The sequence below is a fragment of the Triturus cristatus genome, chromosome 11, assembly GCF_964204655.1.
Source record: "Triturus cristatus chromosome 11, aTriCri1.1, whole genome shotgun sequence".
NCBI classification, from domain to species: Eukaryota; Metazoa; Chordata; class Amphibia; order Caudata; family Salamandridae; genus Triturus; species Triturus cristatus.
Window position 1 is genome coordinate 667,721,817 of NC_140594.1, and position 22,578 is coordinate 667,744,394.

A 22,578-nucleotide genomic window follows, 5' to 3' on the forward strand; every position below is an offset into this window, starting at 1 on the left:
GGGTCCCACGTCTGGGAATACCCATCCCACTTAGGGCGAAAAGCGTTACAACAAACAAATGATGGACGGAATGCTGACAATGCAGACATTCTCACCCAGTCAAGAGATCTGGGTTAAATCCATCGTTCTTTTGCCCACTACGCCACCCCAGTTCAGACATGGCCATATGCACCGCTTTGTTCGCCATAAGTTGGCAGGGTATGCTCAGACGTGAGTCCCTTGCTCACTTTGCCAATGGATTCAAGCAAGCCTGGCTGAAGACGGCTGAAATGCCAGAAACCGGTCCTAGGAAGCTTGTTTCCGGTCCAGGGAAGGCATGGCTTGGCAGTTCGGGCTGGACTGTTCCCATGAGGCACAGTGTCAGACTGATTTGCATATAGCCATGTCTGAACTGGGGTGGCAGAGTGGGCTAAAGAACGGTGATGGATCAAACCCAGATCTGTTGACTGGGTGTGAGTGTTTGATTGGTTCTGATGCTCCGTCCATCACCACCCCCTTTTGTACCGCTTTGTTCGCCATAAGTTGGCAGGGTATGCTCAGACGTGAGTCCCTTGCTCACTTTGCCACTGGATTCAAGCAAGCCCGGCTGAAGACGGCTGAAATGCCAGAAACCGGTCCTAGGAAGCTTGTTTCCGGTCCAGGGAAGGCATGGCTTGGCAGTTCGGGCTGGACTGTTCCCATGAGGCACAGGGTCAGACTGATTTGCATATAGCCATGTCTGAACTGGGGTGGCAGAGTGGGCTAAAGAACGGTGATGGATCAAACCCAGATCTGTTGACTGGGTGTGAGTGTTTGATTGGTTCTGATGCTCCGTCCATCACCACCCCCTTTTGTACCGCTTTGTTCGCCATAAGTTGGCAGGGTATGCTCAGACATGAGTCCCTTGCTCACTTTGCCACTGGATTCAAGCAAGCCTGGCTGAAGACGGCTGAAATGCCAGAAACCGGTCCTAGGAAGCTTGTTTCCGGTCCAGGGAAGGCATGGCTTGGCAGTTCGGGCTGGACTGTTCCCATGAGGCACAGGGTCAGACTGATTTGCATATAGCCATGTCTGAACTGGGGTGGCAGAGTGGGCTAAAGAACGGTGATGGATCAAACCCAGATCTGTTGACTGGGTGTGAGTGTTTGATTGGTTCTGATGCTCCGTCCATCACCACCCCCTTTTGTACCGCTCAGAATCATTTATGGCTGCCTTTCCGAATCCTTTAGAAGGCGCATGCTGAGAGAAACACACAGTCTGGAGAAAATGCTGATGGCTCTGAAAGCAGGAGAACTAGCAGCCCAACAATCTGCTGACATGGAAGCAGAAACAGCGCACAATGAATCGATCTTAGCTGTGAAAAGCAAGCACACGCAAAAGCAAGATTCACATAAGTCGGCGTCTTCAATGAAATCAAAGCTATGCTTCCGGTGTGGATTACCGTTTCCCCATGAAGGAGAATGTCCATCCATTGGCAGGTCTGTAAATGGTGGGGAAAAAATTATAATTGTGTAACTGTGTACAGAGCTCAAGAAAAATCAACTGTGTCACAATAAAAAGAAAAGATGGACATGAGAACGCTCCAGAAGCATCCTCGCCAGGCCCCTAAGACCAAAAAACCCCGACAGCTATGACAAGAGGAAACCAGGTAAGATCAGTCATCTTCAAGCTCATTATACAAAGGTTGAGTACCAGTGAAGAAGATGGGTGCGCGCTTATGATGTCTACCCAAGAACAATGTGCATATGTGGGGTTAGCTGCCTGTAAAGAAGATCACAGTTCAAAGAAAACTACTCACACAAAGCAAAAAGCTTCATTTGGACGCTGTCCCAAAATCACGGTACAAGTAAAAGATCAACCAATAACTTTCACCATAGACAGTAGTACATCGATTAATATCATACCCGTGGAAAAATTTAACAGCTTATACCCTGTGCCTCGCTTCACTCTGTTTGGCATGAAGGTATATATTTGGGCCGCTTCTGAGTCATTGCCAAGCCAAGGGTGTTTCATGGCGACAATGTGACACAAAAAGACATTGGTGCAAGCCACCATTTATGTTCTGCAAAGGACTTCATGTAACGCTTGTTTGCTTAGTTTTGCCACCACTGCTGACATGGGCTGATATCCCTCAACTACAACCTGTTTGCTCAGTCTGAGATCATAAGTCAATTCCCAACATTGTTCCATGGCGTAGGAAAACTGAAAAAAATTAAAGTACAGCTTCATATTAATGAAGACATTTGCCCTGTTGCTTAGCAGCATTGCAGAGTTGCTTTCCATCTACAAGAAGCTGTAGAGAAAGAGTTAGGAATACTTTTAAAACACAATATCATTGAATGCTCCACAGGTCCCATGCCATGGGTTTCAGCCATAGTAGTAGTACCGAAGAAGGCCAGAAATGGAGACGTATGCATTTGCATTGATATGCAACAAGCAAACAAAGCCATAGAGAGAGAGAGAGAGGGGGGGGGGGAGACCCTGTTCCACACATAGCAGACATGATCATGCAGCTAAAAGGAGCCAAAGTGTTTTATCGTCTTGACCTGAACTAGGAATATCATCAACTCGAGTTGGAGGGGGACTGCAGGTACATTGCTACCTATTCAACTCATGTTGGTTTGTTCAGCTTCGGAGACATTTCAGAATGTTAGACGCCGAGTAATCCACCCTGTTACACATGCTTTCAATTACAGTGATGGCATATTGGCTTTTGGAGAAACACAGGAAGAACACAACAAGCCCTTACATGAGTGTGCCAGTGACTTGCTGATACAGGTCTCAGACTGAATGCCACAAAGTGTAAGTGTCACAAAACCAAACTCAAATTTTCTGGGGACATATTCTCTGATGGGTATTATGACTCCACACCTAGACAAGGTGAAAGCACTGTCATCCACTTGCCAACCAGAATGTTACCATCCTGCAATCCTTTCTAGGTATTGACAGTTACTGCTCAAGAGACATTCACAAATTTGCCACAGTGACTGCTCCTTTGAGAGACTTGACAAAGGCAAATGTACCATTTCATTGGTTTCCGGAATGTGACCAGAGTTTAAAGGACATGAAACGTGCAATTGAAAATGCACCTGAAATGTCCTACTTTGACCCTAAGTTACACACTCAAATAACGATTGATATGAATCCACTAGGGCTAGGGGCAATCCTTGCTCAACACAACGGCCATCCAAATGCTCAGAGACACATCATAGCATATGCTAGTCAAAGACTGTGTGAAACAGAACAGGTCAACTCTCTGACAAAGTTCGAGACACCGATGTGACTCGGAAAAGAAAAGTGAAAATGTATGTAGATCAATGTCACCATGCCCAGGAGACAGTCTTTGACAAGGAGACTGAGTACTGGTTAAACAGAAACGAATATGGAAAATGGACACTCCTTTTGCCATTGACCCTCCACAGGTTGTTGGGTGCAAAGGATCTATGGTGACAGCACATTGTCCTGGACAATCCATCACTTGATACACATCACATTTTAAACACCTACCGCAACACTTCTCGAGTTAAATCACATTTAAGGTGACCCCGTCAGCAGGTCTGGCTTAAGTGCCTGAGCCAAAGACGCTGTTGCCTAGTCCGGGTGGATCTTGATCACCCAAGCTGACAAAAAAAGTGTGAGCGCTTCACCAGCTTCTTGAGGAAATTAGATTTTTTGTGATGTCTGCCACTTTTTATTTAATAAAGGGGGAGATGTAGCATATTGATGTTATGCTCACTAGAGTCCTTGTGGTTCTGGGTGGACTCAGAAGACGAAGCACGTAATATGTGGGGAGCTGTTAGGGCCTGGATAATTGAAAAGTATGATGTAATGCGCAGCATGTGAGGATATGCTGAGGAGTAAAGTAATGCTTAACCGAAGCTCTTGTAAGGCATAGTTTATCTGCATACTCCTGGGCTGGGAAAGATGCTACAAAATATGTATATGATTTTCAGTTTGATACACACTCATCTCCAAAGCATCTTGTGAAATCATACCGAACCCCTATTACATCTATTAATGGCAGTGTCATGAGCTTACAAGCATACAGTTCCTCTTTAGCTTAGAAAATACATTTACCTTTAGATAAGACCATCTATGCGCATAGTGAAAGGAGACAGTATACGGGTTAAAGCAAGGGTTTGCATCCCAAGTTTAATCATATAGGAATTAGATCAAACCAGGAACCGAAAGTAAGCTGTGGTTGTTGTTTCATCAAGGTGATTTTACATGCAAATATCTGAAATCATCTTCAATCTGGATCCGTACTGCCTTAGAAATGCCCAAAGAACAGTGTTAGTGCTGCTCTTTGATGAAAGCAAATAGAGTTTTAGGCAATGCCAGTTATGTTTCAAATTGCACACTCCTTATACTCACACTTTTGGTAACCTTACAAAACCTTTAGTCCCTCTGGAGATATGGCTGCTGAGCCCTAAATCACATGTCTGTAAGGGTGCTTCCTATTTATCAAAGTCAAATTTGTAATAAAAAAAACATTCAGCAGTGCCATATGAATTGTCTGCTAAAGTCTTCTCGTATAAGCCTTCCTCAGTGCCAAGATGGAGGGTTCTTCCTGCTATTAACTCATTGGAGCCCCATCAAGGCAATTCTTACACACATCTGAGATTCCAACATAGGTTTGTCACATGCTTTTTCATCAAAAAGTTGGCCAAGATATTTGGAAAAAGAGACCATCTTGAGGTGCAAATCTGACAATTGCATTGGACTGGTGAATGACAAAAATGCATTACTTATGCTTTAACCTTATTTACTGTGAGCAGCCTTCCAAGAAGTGGTAGATAATGCCAAGTATGGAGCAGGAGTGGGTACTAAGGGAATATGGCACATTACAATGCAATATAATACATCACGTGTCATTACAACACGGTCGTTACAACGACCGTGTCGTTAGTACGCGATGTATTACATCGCAAGTCTTTACAACGACTTCCAATAGGGAGTGCGCTGGACTTAGGAACAGTATTATATACTATTTGTACTCCAGTTTGCGCAACAGTAGGGAAGTTGTTGGAAATCATTTCCAATACCTGAGTGCCCTCTACTGGAAGTCATTGTAATAACTTGCGATGTCATTACATCGCGTACTAACAATGCAGTCGTTGTAACGACCGCATTGTAATAGCACGCAATGTAATGACAGCGTTGTAAACGCTGTTTCCCCTCCTAAGGCTATGGTGCCCCCGGAGACACCAGGGAGCAAAAAATGAGGAATCAACTTGCTGTCCCTGTTCCACAGGTGGTGATGGTGAATTCGTTGGGACTGACTCCAGTACTTACAGTGAGATATTGGATTTGAGCGGAATTAAAATGATGTATCGGCGAGGTTATGCACATGATCCATGAGTCCAACAAGACTATATCTTATTTCCTGAAGGACATGTTGGTGATACCCATCATCTAGCCATTTAAGGTCAGTGTTGTTATCAATGAGGCTGAAAATGCTAGGATGGAGAAGTAAGTCTTTGCTTCTAGGCCATCATGCCTCCCCCTCCCCCCACTTTTGACTAAGAAGCTGCAAGGACTGATGTGGATTTGAGTGCTGTCAAGTCTTTATGAAAGATTGATACAGATGTATGCCATTACCTCCAAAAAGATGCTGATTGATTCTACCGATAGGACATGTTTCATTCTAGAAACGCGATATGATCTGAAATAGAGCTTTCTCTGAAAGCCAAAAAGCTCACTCAGACGGGATTGCATACTCGCAAATAGAGACATTCAATCAGTAAATGAATCAAATTCATAAGTGTCACATTGGATCATAGATCCGGTGATCCTCCTGACAAAGGCAGTGAGTGAGTTGGTGTTTTCTGATCCCTTCTTAAACTCCTGTATGATCAGGGTGTTGAAATTCAAAGTCTTGTGGTATTTGACACACTAAGTAATTATTGGAAATAACTCACCCTTCGCAAATCTCCCTGGGGAAAACAGTACAGTATTTACCATAACATGTAGATTTTAGTGTGTTAAGCAGCAAAATCTGCATGTTATTACCCAAAACCTTGTAATGGGTGCTGTTTAGCTGGGGCTTCTCTGCAATGGCAGAGGAGGATTGCCCCACTGCCTGGCTCAGGTTCAGCAAATGAAAAATAAAACAATGTTCGAGCATTGGTTTATTTTTCATTTGCTGGCTCTGAGCCAGTGCTTGCAGGGGGTGGGCCCAAGGCACGGGAGGGGGAGGAGGAGTGCTATATGCACTCTCTATGTGCGCATATGTGTTTGGCCGGCCATCACAGTCTGACCAAAACACCCATGCACACTTAGGTTTCTCCAGCCTGGCTGCATTGAACAGCCGGGCTGGAGAAATGCCCACAGACTCCCTGGCCTGAGCGAAGTATTTTTTCAGCCCGCTCAACCAATCCCCCTGCTACTCTCATTGCATGAGAGCAGCACAGGGATATAATGGGAGTCTGTCCCAGGGGCTGCCGGGACCATGAAGAGCTCAGGAGGCATGACACAACATGGGAAGCGGCCGGCTTCGGTAAGTTATTATTTTTTAAATATATATTATTACTACCCCCCTCCAATTGCTCCTCTCCCCTGCCCACGCTCTCCCTCCTGCATTACCTCCACCCGCCCCACCAGCCTTTTTTTATGTGGCGGCCGCCACTGGTGCAACATTTTATAAATTCCTAACCTTGGGGAGTTAGATATTGGTTGCAATAATAGTACCTACTCCTCCAACGCACTCACAGTCAGAATCTAAGTAGGATCATAAGATGCAACTAAACTTAAAAGAGAAAATCTCAAATTCACAGGGAGCACTGGAAGTCGAATTACATTGACCATGTACCTCTTTTTTACTCCTTTGAAAATGATAATTTGAAAGGGTCATTTGTAGCAAGTCTGTTTAATGAAAGGACACAGATTCTGGGGGTGCATTTTTCTCGGGGAACAACCTTTACAACGCAACTTTTACAACGCACTACCATTACAACGCATTTTTTACAACGCATAATCCATTACAACGCATGACATTACAACGCATGACACTACAACGCATTTTTAAAAACTACCTTTACAACGCATTCCATTACAACGCATACTACCATTACAACGCATACCATTACAACGCATAATATTACACTATACTATCCAACACTTACCCTACTGATGCACCCCCTGGAGTTAGAATAGTAATTTTTACCCCTATACTATCCAACACTTACCCTACTGATGCACCCCCTGGAGTTAGAATAGTAATTTTTACCCCTATACTATCCAACACTTACCCTACTGATGCACCCCCTGGAGTTAGAATAGTAATTTTTACCCCTATACTATCCAACACTTACCCTACTGATGCACCCCCTGGAGTTAGAATAGTAATTTTTACCCCTATACTATCCAACACTTACCCTACTGTTGCACCCCCTGGAGTTAGAATAGTAATTTTTACCCCTATACTATCCAACACTTACCCTACTGATGCACCCCCTGGAGTTAGAATAGTAATTTTTACCCTTATACTATCCAACACTAACCCTACTGTTGCACCCCCTGGAGTTAGAATAGTAATTTTTACCCCTATACTATCCAACACTTACCCTACTGTTGCACCCCCTGGAGTTAGAATAGTAATTTTTACCCCTACACTATCCAACACTAACCCTACTGTTGCACCCCCTGGAGTTAGAATAGTAATTTTTACCCCTACACTATCCAACACTTACCCTACTGTTGCACCCCCTGGAGTTAGAATAGTAATTTTTACCCCTATACTATCCAACACTTACCCTACTGTTGCACCCCCTGGAGTTAGAATAGTAATTTTTACCCCTATACTATCTAATACTTACCTTAAATGTAATTTAATATTATGCGTTGTAATGGTATGCGTTGTAAAGGTAGTATGCGTTGTAATGGTAATGCGTTGTAAAGGTATTTTTTAAAAATGCGTTGTAGTGTCATGCGTTGTAATGTCATGCGTTGTAATGGATTATGCGTTGTAAAAAATGCGTTGTAAGTGCATGCGTTGTAAAAGTGTGCGTTGTAACGTCATACATCCATTTTTCTCCTCTCTGAGAGTTCCACATTTGCCCCTGATTTGGTGTGGAACAATCTATACAAAAGAGCTGGGAAACACTTTGGCCAGGTGGCTAGCCCAGCATGATCCAGCTGTGAAGAGATGGTGGGAATTGACTGCAGACTGTACACAAGCCTTTACTGGTTACATCTGAACATGGTGTGGCATCTACCTGGTATTCTCCCCTTACTGCATGTCCACCAACTAAATTCAACCTATTCCACTGCATAGTGAAAATCCGCATGCAAAAGGCAGGCGACAAAATACGAGGAAGATGTTGGAATGCCAGCAGGCCCCCGCAGCACTCACGGTGGGGAAGGGGGAGGGGGGGTGCGAGATGCTGAGCGCCCCCTCAGCCCAGTACTCTGGCCCGACAGCTCCGGACTAAATCCAGAGTTGGGTGGCCCTCCATGTACCTTTCAGGGGGGCCCCCTCATGTTTTGTTGCGCCACCGAATACCACCCCCTTGTATGCAGCAAGTTAATGGTGAGCGAGGCCTACATCCTCAGGGCCTGAGTCACAAAGATAACTTACAATTTTTAGTAATTTAAACGTATGAAGAATTTGCCACTGTTTGGATATTCAGTGTAAATTTACTCCAAACGTGTAACTTAAGCATCTTCACCAAATTTAAAGTTCTGGGGGCTATGCACTTTCAAGTAATTTACAGTTTGGAAAAAGAATACTACTTTATGGCTATTCCAAAAATCCGAGTGGAAGTTTCACTTTTGGAGTAAATTTATTCTCAGATTTTGTGAATAGCCAATAAATACCTAACTATTTCAACAGTGTAAGTTACCTTTGTGAATTAGGCCTATTGTAGTTAACCTGGAGCTTTCCTGTCTCAGACATGGAGTGCACCTCATATGTAGGGACTAGGATGAAGAAGCAGAACCCAGAGGTCACTTTATACTTGCAAACATATGTTTTTCACACCTAATGGAACCTAACGGTGCAAAATGATGTATCTTTTTATAAAGTATTTTTTTATGCCTTCACTTATAAATCTGTAGTTGATAATTGTGGTTAATATTTTGGAGGACATTACAAGAATTTCACCGATCTACTTATGGCAGGTTACATTAAAATAATCTTGGACGTGTTAGAAATGTTAGAAATGATTGTCTGTGTCTTTGCAAATAAGGGCCAAATGCATACACAACTAAGGCACAGGTATACAAGATGTACATTTATTTGCAAAAGGGCCAGTTATCCCCTATCATTCCATGTTCACCTCTGTTGCAGAATCGCATTCCATAGAAGTAACATAACACTCTGGACCTCAGTGCTCCATTGTTAATACTTCCCTGTTGATATCTCTTCTCAGGTGGCTGGAGGCACTTGACCCCTGACCTCGCAATAAAGGATCAGCCCAAGGCAGCAACTTGTTCTCTTTCATTAACATGCCATTATTTTCCAAAGTTCACAGAGTCAATATTTTGAACATCTCCTGGTACTTGACCTTTCTATTTCACTGCTTTTCCCTTTCTTCCTGTGCTCCAGTCAAGCAAGAGTAGGCAACGTTGACATGCTAATTAAGTGACATTGCACGAATTCGTGCACTTTTTGCCCTCTCACACATCTACAGCAACTCTAGGCTGAGGAAAATTACCAGTGCAGACATTCAATATTTAAACATATGTTCATGAAACCCTACGACACTACAAAAACAAGATGACTTTTCTGCCTAATTCGACAGGTGATAATGACTCTTAAAGGATCCAAGAGTTAACAGAGTGCCCCTAAATTGCAATCAATCACTGAAATGTAAAGGCTGATCTGGGGCCCAATGCATCAATGTTACTTTTCTGTCCATGCACCGGTGCTGCAAAAAGTGTCATTGTTTGTGAGGGGTACAAGAAGATTCACAATATTTAAACAAGCATTTGCAATGCAATACGTCTCGTAAATGACAATGCCTTTTATTTATCTGTTTTGATCATTAGCACATAAATAAAAAGGCATTGTCATTTACAATGCCAATAGCTCAAACTCTAGCAAATACGAGACCTATTTCATTTCAAAGATGTGGCCGCTATTGTCCTGGGCTGCTTGGAAAGCGAAAGTGCGCCTGGCACTCTGAATGTTGCAGGAAAACATGTTGTGCCTGCAATAGGAGAAACTCATTAAAGAAATTAGTGTTTACAGACTGTATAAGACATACTGTGTAACAACAGAAGTAAAAGGGCCAGTCCTCATGGGAGGTTACAAATGAAAATAGCGGTATGAAGGAGGGACTAACAAGCCTATTAACAAATCAGAAGCCAGCATTTCCAAAGGACAATGACACAACCCAATGAAAAATATGGTCTGAGAGTGGGAGGAACTTCAAGTCCAAACTTGAATATAGCTTGCCTCACAGAGCAGTGCACCCGCTGCCCAGGCTCGACATAAAAAGGCATCTCACACGGTGAGTCATATACAAATTATTCTACGAATGGCAGAAAAGAAAATAATTAACAAACTACTATCATATTAATTTTTCTGTCGAATTTGAGATTACAATGGGTCTATTAAGAGATGTGTCAAATTTTAATCAATGGGTTATGCAATTTTTTAAAGCAGTTTGCTTGGTAGAACAGGATGATACCAACAAGGATGAATTGTGGTCACCGCTTCTGGGGTTATTAGTGAAAGAAGAGGACTAACATTGGTATTGGTCATATAAAAGATGATGGGAGGAATGATTGCAAATAGTCTACCACTGGCAATTGCTCAGGTAGCATCCCAACCCATCGTTTTTCACACACTGCGACACTCTAGACAAAGGTTTGCATTACGCAAACCAGTACCGATCCTGCTTGTCATGGGAACAGTCCACCCTCAGTGCCAGGCAAGACCCCTCCAGAAAGGAACACAGGCATCCCCAGAACGGGTTCAGCTTCATCTGTGAAGTACTGCTTGGATCCTAAGGCACAGTTAGCAAGGAACCCACATCTGGACAAACCTTTCACCACTTAGGGTATTACATCAATCACACAGAAGGTGATGGGTGCAATCCTTGCCAATAGTCTAACCACTGGCAATCATTCAGGATAACATTTCAACCTATTGTGCTACCGGTCAGAGAGGGTCTGACTTGGCCATTCAGGAAGGACTGTTCTTACGGAAGGAGGACCAAGACTGATCTGCATATGGCTGAGTCCAATCTTAGGTGGCATTGTGGGTAAAAGAAGGATGGGTTGGAATGCTACACCGAGCAATTGCAAGTGGTTAGTCTAATTGTAAGCATTTCTTCCATCAACTTTAGTGTCTTTAATGTCACTCCGTAAGTGGCCAAAGGTATGCCCAGGCGTGGATCCCTTGTTCACTCTGCCACTTGAACCAAGCAGGACCCAACTGAAGAGACTCAATCAAGCCAAAACCAGCCTTTGGTTGCTTGTGTTTTAGTTCAGAGAGGACCAGGCTTGGTAGTTTGGGCTGGACTATTCTTATTATAGCAGGACCAAGACTGATTTGCATGTGGCTGTGTCTAGTCTGAGGTGGCATGGTGAGTGTTAGAAAAACTCCCACTCCCACACCGGTAAGGGTTGGTGGTAACGGGGTCTTTCCAGGACATACAGTGTGGTAGCTTGGCTCGAGTGGTCAGGAATCAGGCACCGTGCTAAGCATACGTCATACCCATACAATAACCATGCGTGCATCCGTTCCAAAAACGACTCTACACCGTAAAAATTATGAAAATAACTTGCTTTATCTTCTTTTTCTCTTAGTTGCTGATTAGATAAATAAATAACAATCACAATATACAAACTTTTTAAATATTGCAGGTCAAATAAATACTGGCTTAATGATTCAATAAATAGGGGTGATCATAAATAATGAAGGCATAAATATAAGTGCAATACATACAGGCAATTAAATATTCTGAGGCAATAAATACTGTAAACCAATAAATATTGTGCATCAATAAATACTGTGGACCAATAAATACAGTGAAGCAATAAATAGGTTAAATACAATAAATACAGTGCCTCCAATAAATAATTAAAAGCTGACAGTGACACTCATAGAATCAGATCACATTTGAGATTACTATGGGCTAATTTGGCCCAGGCACAGCTTGTGGGGATGTGGAAGGCTTGAGGGTGTCTACTCCCTGGCTTGGACAAGGCTGAGGCCTAAACTGAGGTAGATCAAGGGGGGAATACCAGAGACCTGGCTCTCTCACTCTACACAACCCCTCTAAATTAGTCTCAGCTCACCCCTGGCACAGTCCAGCTGGTTCCAGCACCTCTCTAACCCCTAGAGTAGTCTCTTAGGATTCCACAGGGCCTTTGGCGCCCTCTATTCCACTTACTGCCCTTTTTCTGATGTTCCGACGCCGCTGGAGTCGTGTCGACGCCGTGAGGCGGATCCGGTTCGACGTCGGCGGCCTCGGCTCGATCTCGACCTCCGATTCGATGGCGTCGGGCAGTCTTTACTCGATGTCGACCTCGGGCGGCTCCGGTCCGATGGCGACCTCAGCTTCGATGACGTCGGCCGGCCTTGGCTCGATGTCGACTTCCGGCGACTCCGGAGTGCGATTCTCACTCCCGACCTCCGGTGCTCCTCTCCTCAGGTTTCCGGCGACTCCGGAGTGCGACCTCCACTCCCGACCTCCGGCACGATTCTCTCAGGTTCCGGCGACTCCGGAGTGCGATCCTCACTCCCGACCTCCGGTACACCTCACCTCGGTCTCCGGCGACTCCGGAGGGCGGACTTCACTCCCCCGTTGACACCGCTCACTCGACCTTGGTTAACTTCCACCTCGACCTCTGGTACACCTCACGTCCTCCGTCGGCGCCCTCTCACGATCTCTGGCGGCTCTGGGCACGACGTCTGCTTCTCCAGTCAGCGCCGCTTCTCCACCTCAGGCTCCAGGTCTCCAGGCTACTCGACGTCCGGCTCCAGGGAAACCAGTATCCAGGTCAGGATCTTGCTTTCTTGACTTCTAAGGCCTGTTCCTGCTGTCCAGGTCCTTAAGATGGTTTTTCTCGCTTCTTCCCACACAGGGCTCCAGGCTGGGCTCAGTCAGTAGGGACTAGTATCACGGGTGGGTTTATGGACCCCACTCCAGGCACAAGTTTCCACCCCTGCTGCCTCACTCCTTCCTCCTTCAGGTTTCTGCTGCTCACTCTTCACCAGTCAGGTGCCAACTGCCAGCTCCAACTGCCAACTCTCTGTCTTAGCTTCCCAACATTCTAAACCGCCTCCAACGGTCACAGGGTTCTGGAATGTTCTGGAAGGTGCTAGTAGGTTCCAGTGGATGCTGGTGATGTCACAGGTGGCCACCATTTTGTGCTCCAGGCCCTCAGACAGAAGTTTCAGGGGTAGATCAAATGGCTCCCTGAATCTGCATCAATACTACAAAAACGAAAACAAATGAGGGAAAAAGGGCCAAGTCCTACATAACCCCCTTCCAGCCGAAAGCCAGGGTAGACCGATCAATGCCTTGATGGTCTTCCCTGCTTGGGGCGAGAAAAGGTGGACGCAGGCCCGCAACGGCAGGAGCACCCGCAAGTTCTCCTCCGCTCTGGAACCCAATGGTTCCCTAACGAACCTCCCTGGTCCAACAAAACCACCCCACTGGGGCTCCCTAGCTAGTTGTGGCCAGGACCGGACCCTGGGCCGTCCAGATGTCTCTGGCCCGGGTGATCTCGCGGAGTGGGGGGCAGTAGCCCCAGGCCTGTAGTGCCCGTTGACCACTCCGGTCCTCCTCCTTGCAGTCCTAAACTGCCTCTGGACCTTCCTCCTGGGGTTCACACCCTTAGGCTGACCAGCCTTCAGGGGCGAGGCTCTCCTCCCCCTAACTCTCCTTCTGGGGTTCCTCACCCTACCCTGCGAGGCACCCTCAGACCAACACTTCCTCCTCAGTCTAGGGCCTTGACCCCTCAACTGATCCTTCAACCTAGGGTCTAAACCCTTAGGCTGAGTCGGTGCCCGAGGCGAGACCTTCCTCCCTCTGCACCCCCTTCCAGATTTCAGCACCCTCCTAACGGGAAAAGTACCCCTGGAAGTCAATTTCGGGGGGACCCGGTTAACAGAGGCCCCACCCGCCAGGTCAGGCAACCCCTGAGCCTGGCATCCCAGCCCAGGACCTAAACCCTGAAACTGGGCCAACCCCAGAACCTCAGGCGCGCTGGTTACAGTCGCCCTGGGTCCTCCTGACACTAGGGGCTCCCCTGCACTGGAGGGCACATCGGGACAGCCTAGGCTCCCAACCTGGGGCTCCCTTGTGGAACTCTCCAGGCCCTGAGACTTCGGTTGGGGCACCTCGGGACACCTCCCCGTCTCACGCCTTCCTACAGATAGGTCGTGAGGCCCTACAACCCTCTCTCCCTGGGACCTAGCTGGGCTATCTGCCACTTCTCTCACCTCGCTGGGTTGGGAGATCCCTGCACTACCCCCTTCAGGTTCCCACCCCAATGCCTCCTCAGACACCCTGGTGATGTCATCCTGGGGTAAATAAACTTCTAGCTCCTGTGGAGCTTCCGGTATGCTGCCACCAGTGTCCTCGCTGGACACACTCATCTGGAGGGCACGCAGCTCCAACTCCCTCATCCGAAGCTCGTGCGCCATCCTTCTCTCCTCCATCTCTTTCTCCAGCCTTGCTAAGTCCCATGTGAGCTGTCTTTTCTCCCTCCGGTCTGTTAACTCCACTTCAGACAAGCCACCGCTAGAGGCACTGCTGCCCTTCCTGGAAAGTGTCCTGGGCCCCGCTGACAGGTTCCCCACCTCCGGTTGGTACAAACCAGCTCCCTCACTGTCGGGCTCTCTATCCCTGTCCTCCTCCTCAGCCTTGCTTTCTCGGCGTGCCTCCCCCCAAGCCCTTAAGCTGGTTTGGAGTGCACCCTTCTTTGCTCCTGGGGGACAATACACCCCCTCCCGCTGGCAAAACTCCCTGAGTTGGGCCACAGTGTACGTTTCTAAATTCTCCAGTACAAACTCCATCTTGCCCACTCAGGTCAGAGGACAGTTATTTGCAGTAACAATGCAGGGGGGTACCTTTAATAATACCTCCTCCCACCACCAGAGTAAATTTGGAAAAAACAAAAACCCACAATTAGGAAGGCCGCTTTGAGAAAACTCCCGGTGTAGGCCTATGGACTACCCACAGTTATTGTTGAGTATACGTAGGCACAGCTCTATCCCACCGCTGAACACCAATTAATGTTAGAAAAACTCCCACTCCCACACCGGTAAGGGTTGGTGGTAACGGGGTCTTTCCAGGACATACAGTGTAGTAGCTTGGCTCGAGTGGTCAGGAATCAGGCACCGTGCTAAGCATACGTCATACCCATACAATAACCATGCGTGCATCCGTTCCAAAAACGACTCTACACCGTAAAAATTATGAAAATAACTTGCTTTATCTTCTTTTTCTCTTAGTTGCTGATTAGATAAATAAATAACAATCACAATATACAAAGTTTTTAAATATTGCAGGTCAAATAAATACTGGCTTAATGATTCAATAAATGGGGTGATCATAAATAATGAAGGCATAAATATAAGTGCAATACATACAGGCAATTAAATATTCTGAGGCAATCAATACTGTAAACCAATAAATATTGTGCATCAATAAATACTGTGGACCAATAAATACAGTGAAGCAATAAATAGGTTAAATACAATAAATACAGTGCCTCCAATAAATAATTAAAAGCTGACAGTGACACTCATAGAATCAGATCACATTTGAGATTACTATGGGCTAATTTGGCCCAGGCACAGCTTGTGGGGATGTGGAAGGCTTGAGGGTGTCTACTCCCTGGCTTGGACAAGGCTGAGGCCTAAACTGAGGTAGATCAAGGGGGGAATACCAGAGACCTGGCTCTCTCACTCTACACAACCCCTCTAAATTAGTCTCAGCTCACCCCTGGCACAGTCCAGCTGGTTCCAGCACCTCTCTAACCCCTAGAGTAGTCTCTTAGGATTCCACAGGGCCTTTGGCGCCCTCTATTCCACTTACTGCCCTTTTTCTGATGTTCCGACGCCGCTGGAGTCGTGTCGACGCCGTGAGGCGGATCCGGTTCGACGTCGGCGGCCTCGGCTCGATCTCGACCTCCGATTCGATGGCGTCGGGCAGTCTTTACTCGATGTCGACCTCGGGCGGCTCCGGTCCGATGGCGACCTCAGCTTCGATGACGTCGGCCGGCCTTGGCTCGATGTCGACTTCCGGCGACTCCGGAGTGCGATTCTCACTCCCGACCTCCGGTGCTCCTCTCCTCAGGTTTCCGGCGACTCCGGAGTGCGACCTCCACTCCCGACCTCCGGCACGATTCTCTCAGGTTCCGGCGACTCCGGAGTGCGATCCTCACTCCCGACCTCCGGTACACTTCACCTCGGTCTCCGGCGACTCCGGAGGGCGGACTTCACTCCCCCGTTGACACCGCTCACTCGACCTTGGTTAACTTCCACCTCGACCTCTGGTACACCTCACGTCCTCCGTCGGCGCCCTCTCACGATCTCTGGCGGCTCTGGGCACGACGTCTGCTTCTCCAGTCAGCGCCGCTTCTCCACCTCAGGCTCCAGGTCTCCAGGCTACTCGACGTCCGGCTCCAGGGAAACCAGTATCCAGGTCAGGATCTTGCTTTCTTGACTTCTAAGGCCTGTTCCTGCTGTCCAGGTCCTTAAGATGGTTTTTCTCGCTTCTTCCCACACAGGGCTCCAGGCTGGGCTCAGTCAGTAGGGACTAGTATCACGGGTGGGTTTATGGACCCCACTCCAGGCACAAGTTTCCACCCCTGCTGCCTCACTCCTTCCTCCTTCAGGTTTCTGCTGCTCACTCTTCACCAGTCAGGTGCCAACTGCCAGCTCCAACTGCCAACTCTCTGTCTTAGCTTCCCAACATTCTAAACCGCCTCCAACGGTCACAGGGTTCTGGAATGTTCTGGAAGGTGCTAGTAGGTTCCAGTGGATGCTGGTGATGTCACAGGTGGCCACCATTTTGTGCTCCAGGCCCTCAGACAGAAGTTTCAGGGGTAGATAAAATGGCTCCCTGAATCTGCATCAATACTACAAAAACGAAAACAAATGAGGGAAAAAGGGCCAAGTCCTACATAACCCCCTTCCAGCCGAAAGCCAGGGTAGACCGATCAATGCCTTGATGGTCTTCCCTGCTTGGGGCGAGAAAAGGTGGACGCAGGCCCGCAACGGCAGGAGCACCCGCAAGTTCTCCTCCGCTCTGGAACCCAATGGTTCCCTAACGAACCTCCCTGGTCCAACAAAACCACCCCACTGGGGCTCCCTAGCTAGTTGTGGCCAGGACCGGCCCCTGGGCCGTCCAGATGTCTCTGGCCCGGGTGATCTCGCGGAGTGGGGGGCAGTAGCCCCAGGCCTGTAGTGCCCGTTGACCACTCCGGTCCTCCTCCTTGCAGTCCTAAACTGCCTCTGGACCTTCCTCCTGGGGTTCACACCCTTAGGCTGACCAGCCTTCAGGGGCGAGGCTCTCCTCCCCCTAACTCTCCTTCTGGGGTTCCTCACCCTACCCTGCGAGGCACCCTCAGACCAACACTTCCTCCTCAGTCTAGGGCCTTGACCCCTCAACTGATCCTTCAACCTAGGGTCTAAACCCTTAGGCTGAGTCGGTGCCCGAGGCGAGACCTTCCTCCCTCTGCACCCCCTTCCAGATTTCAGCACCCTCCTAACGGGAAAAGTACCCCTGGAAGTCAATTTCGGGGGGACCCGGTTAACAGAGGCCCCACCCGCCAGGTCAGGCAACCCCTGAGCCTGGCATCCCAGCCCAGGACCTAAACCCTGAAACTGGGCCAACCCCAGAACCTCAGGCGCGCTGGTTACAGTCGCCCTGGGTCCTCCTGACACTAGGAGCTCCCCTGCACTGGAGGGCACATCGGGACAGCCTAGGCTCCCAACCTGGGGCTCCCTTGTGGAACTCTCCAGGCCCTGAGACTTCGGTTGGGGCACCTCGGGACACCTCCCCGTCTCACGCCTTCCTACAGATAGGTCGTGAGGCCCTACAACCCTCTCTCCCTGGGACCTAGCTGGGCTATCTGCCACTTCTCTCACCTCGCTGGGTTGGGAGATCCCTGCACTACCCCCTTCAGGTTCCCACCCCAATGCCTCCTCAGACACCCTGGTGATGTCATCCTGGGGTAAATAAACTTCTAGCTCCTGTGGAGCTTCCGGTATGCTGCCACCAGTGTCCTCGCTGGACACACTCATCTGGAGGGCACGCAGCTCCAACTCCCTCATCCGAAGCTCGTGCGCCATCCTTCTCTCCTCCATCTCTTTCTCCAGCCTTGCTAAGTCCCATGTGAGCTGTCTTTTCTCCCTCCGGTCTGTTAACTCCACTTCAGACAAGCCACCGCTAGAGGCACTGCTGCCCTTCCTGGAAAGTGTCCTGGGCCCCGCTGACAGGTTCCCCACCTCCGGTTGGTACAAACCAGCTCCCTCACTGTCGGGCTCTCTATCCCTGTCCTCCTCCTCAGCCTTGCTTTCTCGGCGTGCCTCCCCCCAAGCCCTTAAGCTGGTTTGGAGTGCACCCTTCTTTGCTCCTGGGGGACAATACACCCCCTCCCGCTGGCAAAACTCCCTGAGTTGGGCCACAGTGTACGTTTCTAAATTCTCCAGTACAAACTCCATCTTGCCCACTCAGGTCAGAGGACAGTTATTTGCAGTAACAATGCAGGGGGGTACCTTTAATAATACCTCCTCCCACCACCAGAGTAAATTTGGAAAAAACAAAAACCCACAATTAGGAAGGCCGCTTTGAGAAAACTCCCGGTGTAGGCCTATGGACTACCCACAGTTATTGTTGAGTATACGTAGGCACAGCTCTATCCCACCGCTGAACACCAATTAATGTTAGAAAAACTCCCACTCCCACACCGGTAAGGGTTGGTGGTAACGGGGTCTTTCCAGGACATACAGTGTGGTAGCTTGGCTCGAGTGGTCAGGAATCAGGCACCGTGCTAAGCATACGTCATACCCATACAATAACCATGCGTGCATCCGTTCCAAAAACGACTCTACACCGTAAAAATTATGAAAATAACTTGCTTTATCTTCTTTTTCTCTTAGTTGCTGATTAGATAAATAAATAACAATCACAATATACAAACTTTTTAAATATTGCAGGTCAAATAAATACTGGCTTAATGATTCAATAAATAGGGGTGATCATAAATAATGAAGGCATAAATATAAGTGCAATACATACAGGCAATTAAATATTCTGAGGCAATAAATACTGTAAACCAATAAATATTGTGCATCAATAAATACTGTGGACCAATAAATACAGTGAAGCAATAAATAGGTTAAATACAATAAATACAGTGCCTCCAATAAATAATTAAAAGCTGACAGTGACACTCATAGAATCAGATCACATTTGAGATTACTATGGGCTAATTTGGCCCAGGCACAGCTTGTGGGGATGTGGAAGGCTTGAGGGTGTCTACTCCCTGGCTTGGACAAGGCTGAGGCCTAAACTGAGGTAGATCAAGGGGGGAATACCAGAGACCTGGCTCTCTCACTCTACACAACCCCTCTAAATTAGTCTCAGCTCACCCCTGGCACAGTCCAGCTGGTTCCAGCACCTCTCTAACCCCTAGAGTAGTCTCTTAGGATTCCACAGGGCCTTTGGCGCCCTCTATTCCACTTACTGCCCTTTTTCTGATGTTCCGACGCCGCTGGAGTCGTGTCGACGCCGTGAGGCGGATCCGGTTCGACGTCGGCGGCCTCGGCACAATGTCAGTTCCTGACGACGCCGGTAGGCGGCTCCGGTTCGATGTCGGCGGCCTCGGCTCGATCTCGACCTCCGATTCGATGGCGTCGGGCAGTCTTTACTCGATGTCGACCTCGGGCGGCTCCGGTACGATGGCGACCTCAGCTTCGATGACGTCGGCCGGCCTTGGCTCGATGTCGACTTCCGGCGACTCCGGAGTGCGATTCTCACTCCCGACCTCCGGTGCTCCTCTCCTCAGGTTTCCGGCGACTCCGGAGTGCGACCTCCACTCCCGACCTCCGGCACGATTCTCTCAGGTTCCGGCAACTCCGGAGTGCGATCCTCACTCCCGACCTCCGGTACACTTCACCTCGGTCTCCGGCGACTCCGGAGGGCGGACTTCACTCCCCCGTTGACACCGCTCACTCGACCTTGGTTAACTTCCACCTCGACCTCTGGTACACCTCACGTCCTCCGTCGGCGCCCTCTCACGATCTCTGGCGGCTCTGGGCACGACGTCTGCTTCTCCAGTCAGCGCCGCTTCTCCACCTCAGGCTCCAGGTCTCCAGGCTACTCGACGTCCGGCTCCAGGGAAACCAGTATCCAGGTCAGGATCTTGCTTTCTTGACTTCTAAGGCCTGTTCCTGCTGTCCAGGTCCTTAAGATGGTTTTTCTCGCTTCTTCCCACACAGGGCTCCAGGCTGGGCTCAGTCAGTAGGGACTAGTATCACGGGTGGGTTTATGGACCCCACTCCAGGCACAAGTTTCCACCCCTGCTGCCTCACTCCTTCCTCCTTCAGGTTTCTGCTGCTCACTCTTCACCAGTCAGGTGCCAACTGCCAGCTCCAACTGCCAACTCTCTGTCTTAGCTTCCCAACATTCTAAACCGCCTCCAACGGTCACAGGGTTCTGGAATGTTCTGGAAGGTGCTAGTAGGTTCCAGTGGATGCTGGTGATGTCACAGGTGGCCACCATTTTGTGCTCCAGGCCCTCAGACAGAAGTTTCAGGGGTAGATAAAATGGCTCCCTGAATCTGCATCAATACTACAAAAACGAAAACAAATGAGGGAAAAAGGGCCAAGTCCTACAGTGAGCAAAAGTCTAATGGGCTGGAATGCTACCCCTAGCGAATGCCAGTGGTTAAACTAATTCCAAACATTCCTCCTATCACCTTTTTTTGTGTTTGATGTAATGCCCAAAATGGAAAGGGTATGCCCTCTCATCCTAATATAACCTTTGATACACACATTCAAAAATAGAAACTAAAAATTTCAAAACAATGGACATACCAATACCAGTTACAACAACCTATTTAGTAATTCTAAGATCCACATACACATCCACTCATTCACCAACAATCCTATACAGTCACTCATACATGTACTCACTCATCATATGTACTCATACACCTATACATCCTGTTACACACCGCCACTCATCCATAGAGTTACTCACACACATAGTCGCTCATGCTAATAAAGAATCAAACATCCATTTACTAGCATATACACTTATACACACACCACCACACTTACTTCTACAGAAACTTACACATACTTAGTCTTTTAAACAATCACTTATAGAAACACATACTTATTCATACAGGAACTCTTCCAATCTCTCACTGTCACATATACTCACATATATACATCAATAGTCACATATGCTAGTTTAAAACATATGTAGTTACTCATAGAGACACTATTGAGACAGTCATTCACTCACTAACACACCCATTCACACACTCATCCACCCATACAGTCCTGCACACATGCTGTCTTCAACACATACAAACAGTGAGTCACTCATTCATGCATCTATGCACTACGTAATACCCCCCACCAAACCATACAGACACTCAGACATTCATACTGATACTCAAAAAAGCAACTAATAACCTAGACACTCATGTAGCTACTCACCAACCCATGCAGCCACTTATACACAAATGGAGAAACTGATACAGATATTTACATATTTAAACATTACTCACTAAGCCATTAAGATACATTTAATCAGTCAGTTATACAAACAATTTTTCAAAAACAAATCATCCATTTAGACACTTATATACCCATTTATTCTTCCATCGACCTTGAGATATACATATATAAAACATATTCAATTTTCTGAAAAACATACGTTCACTGGATGATGTCATCAGTGATGTCATTTGAGATGTCATCAGTGATGTCATGAGTGATGTCACTGACCATGTCATGAGTGATGTAATATGTGACGTCATCAGCAGTGCATTGCGGGCTCGCGAGTTATAGTTAGCTGAACTAACTATAACGGGGGAATTTCAATGGTTTTGTACGAGTGAAATGTCCAGCTAACTATAACGCCCCTGAAACCTATGGTTTTTTCATTGAATTTTGAAGGTTTTTTAAATGCTAATTCCTAACTATAACGTGCCTGAAACCTATGTTTTTTTCAGTGAATATATATATATTCACTGAAAAAAGTTAGTTCAGCTAACTATAACTCGCGCGCCTGCAATGCACTGCTGATGATGTCACATATTACATCACTCATGACATGGTCAGTGACATCACTGATGACATCACTGATGACATCTCAAATGACATCACTGATGACATCATCCAGTGAATGTGTGTTTTTCTGAAAATTACATATGTTTTATATATGTATATCTCAAGGTCGATGGAAGAATAAATGGGTATATAAGTGTCTAAATGGATGATTTGTTTTTGAAAAATTGTTTGTATAACTGACTGATTAAGTGTATCTTAGTGGCTCAGTGAGTAATGTTTAAATATGTAAATATCTGTATCAGTCTCTCACTTTGTGTATAAGTGGCTGCATGGGTTGGTGAGTAGCTACATGAGTGTCTATATAGGTTATTAGTTGGTTT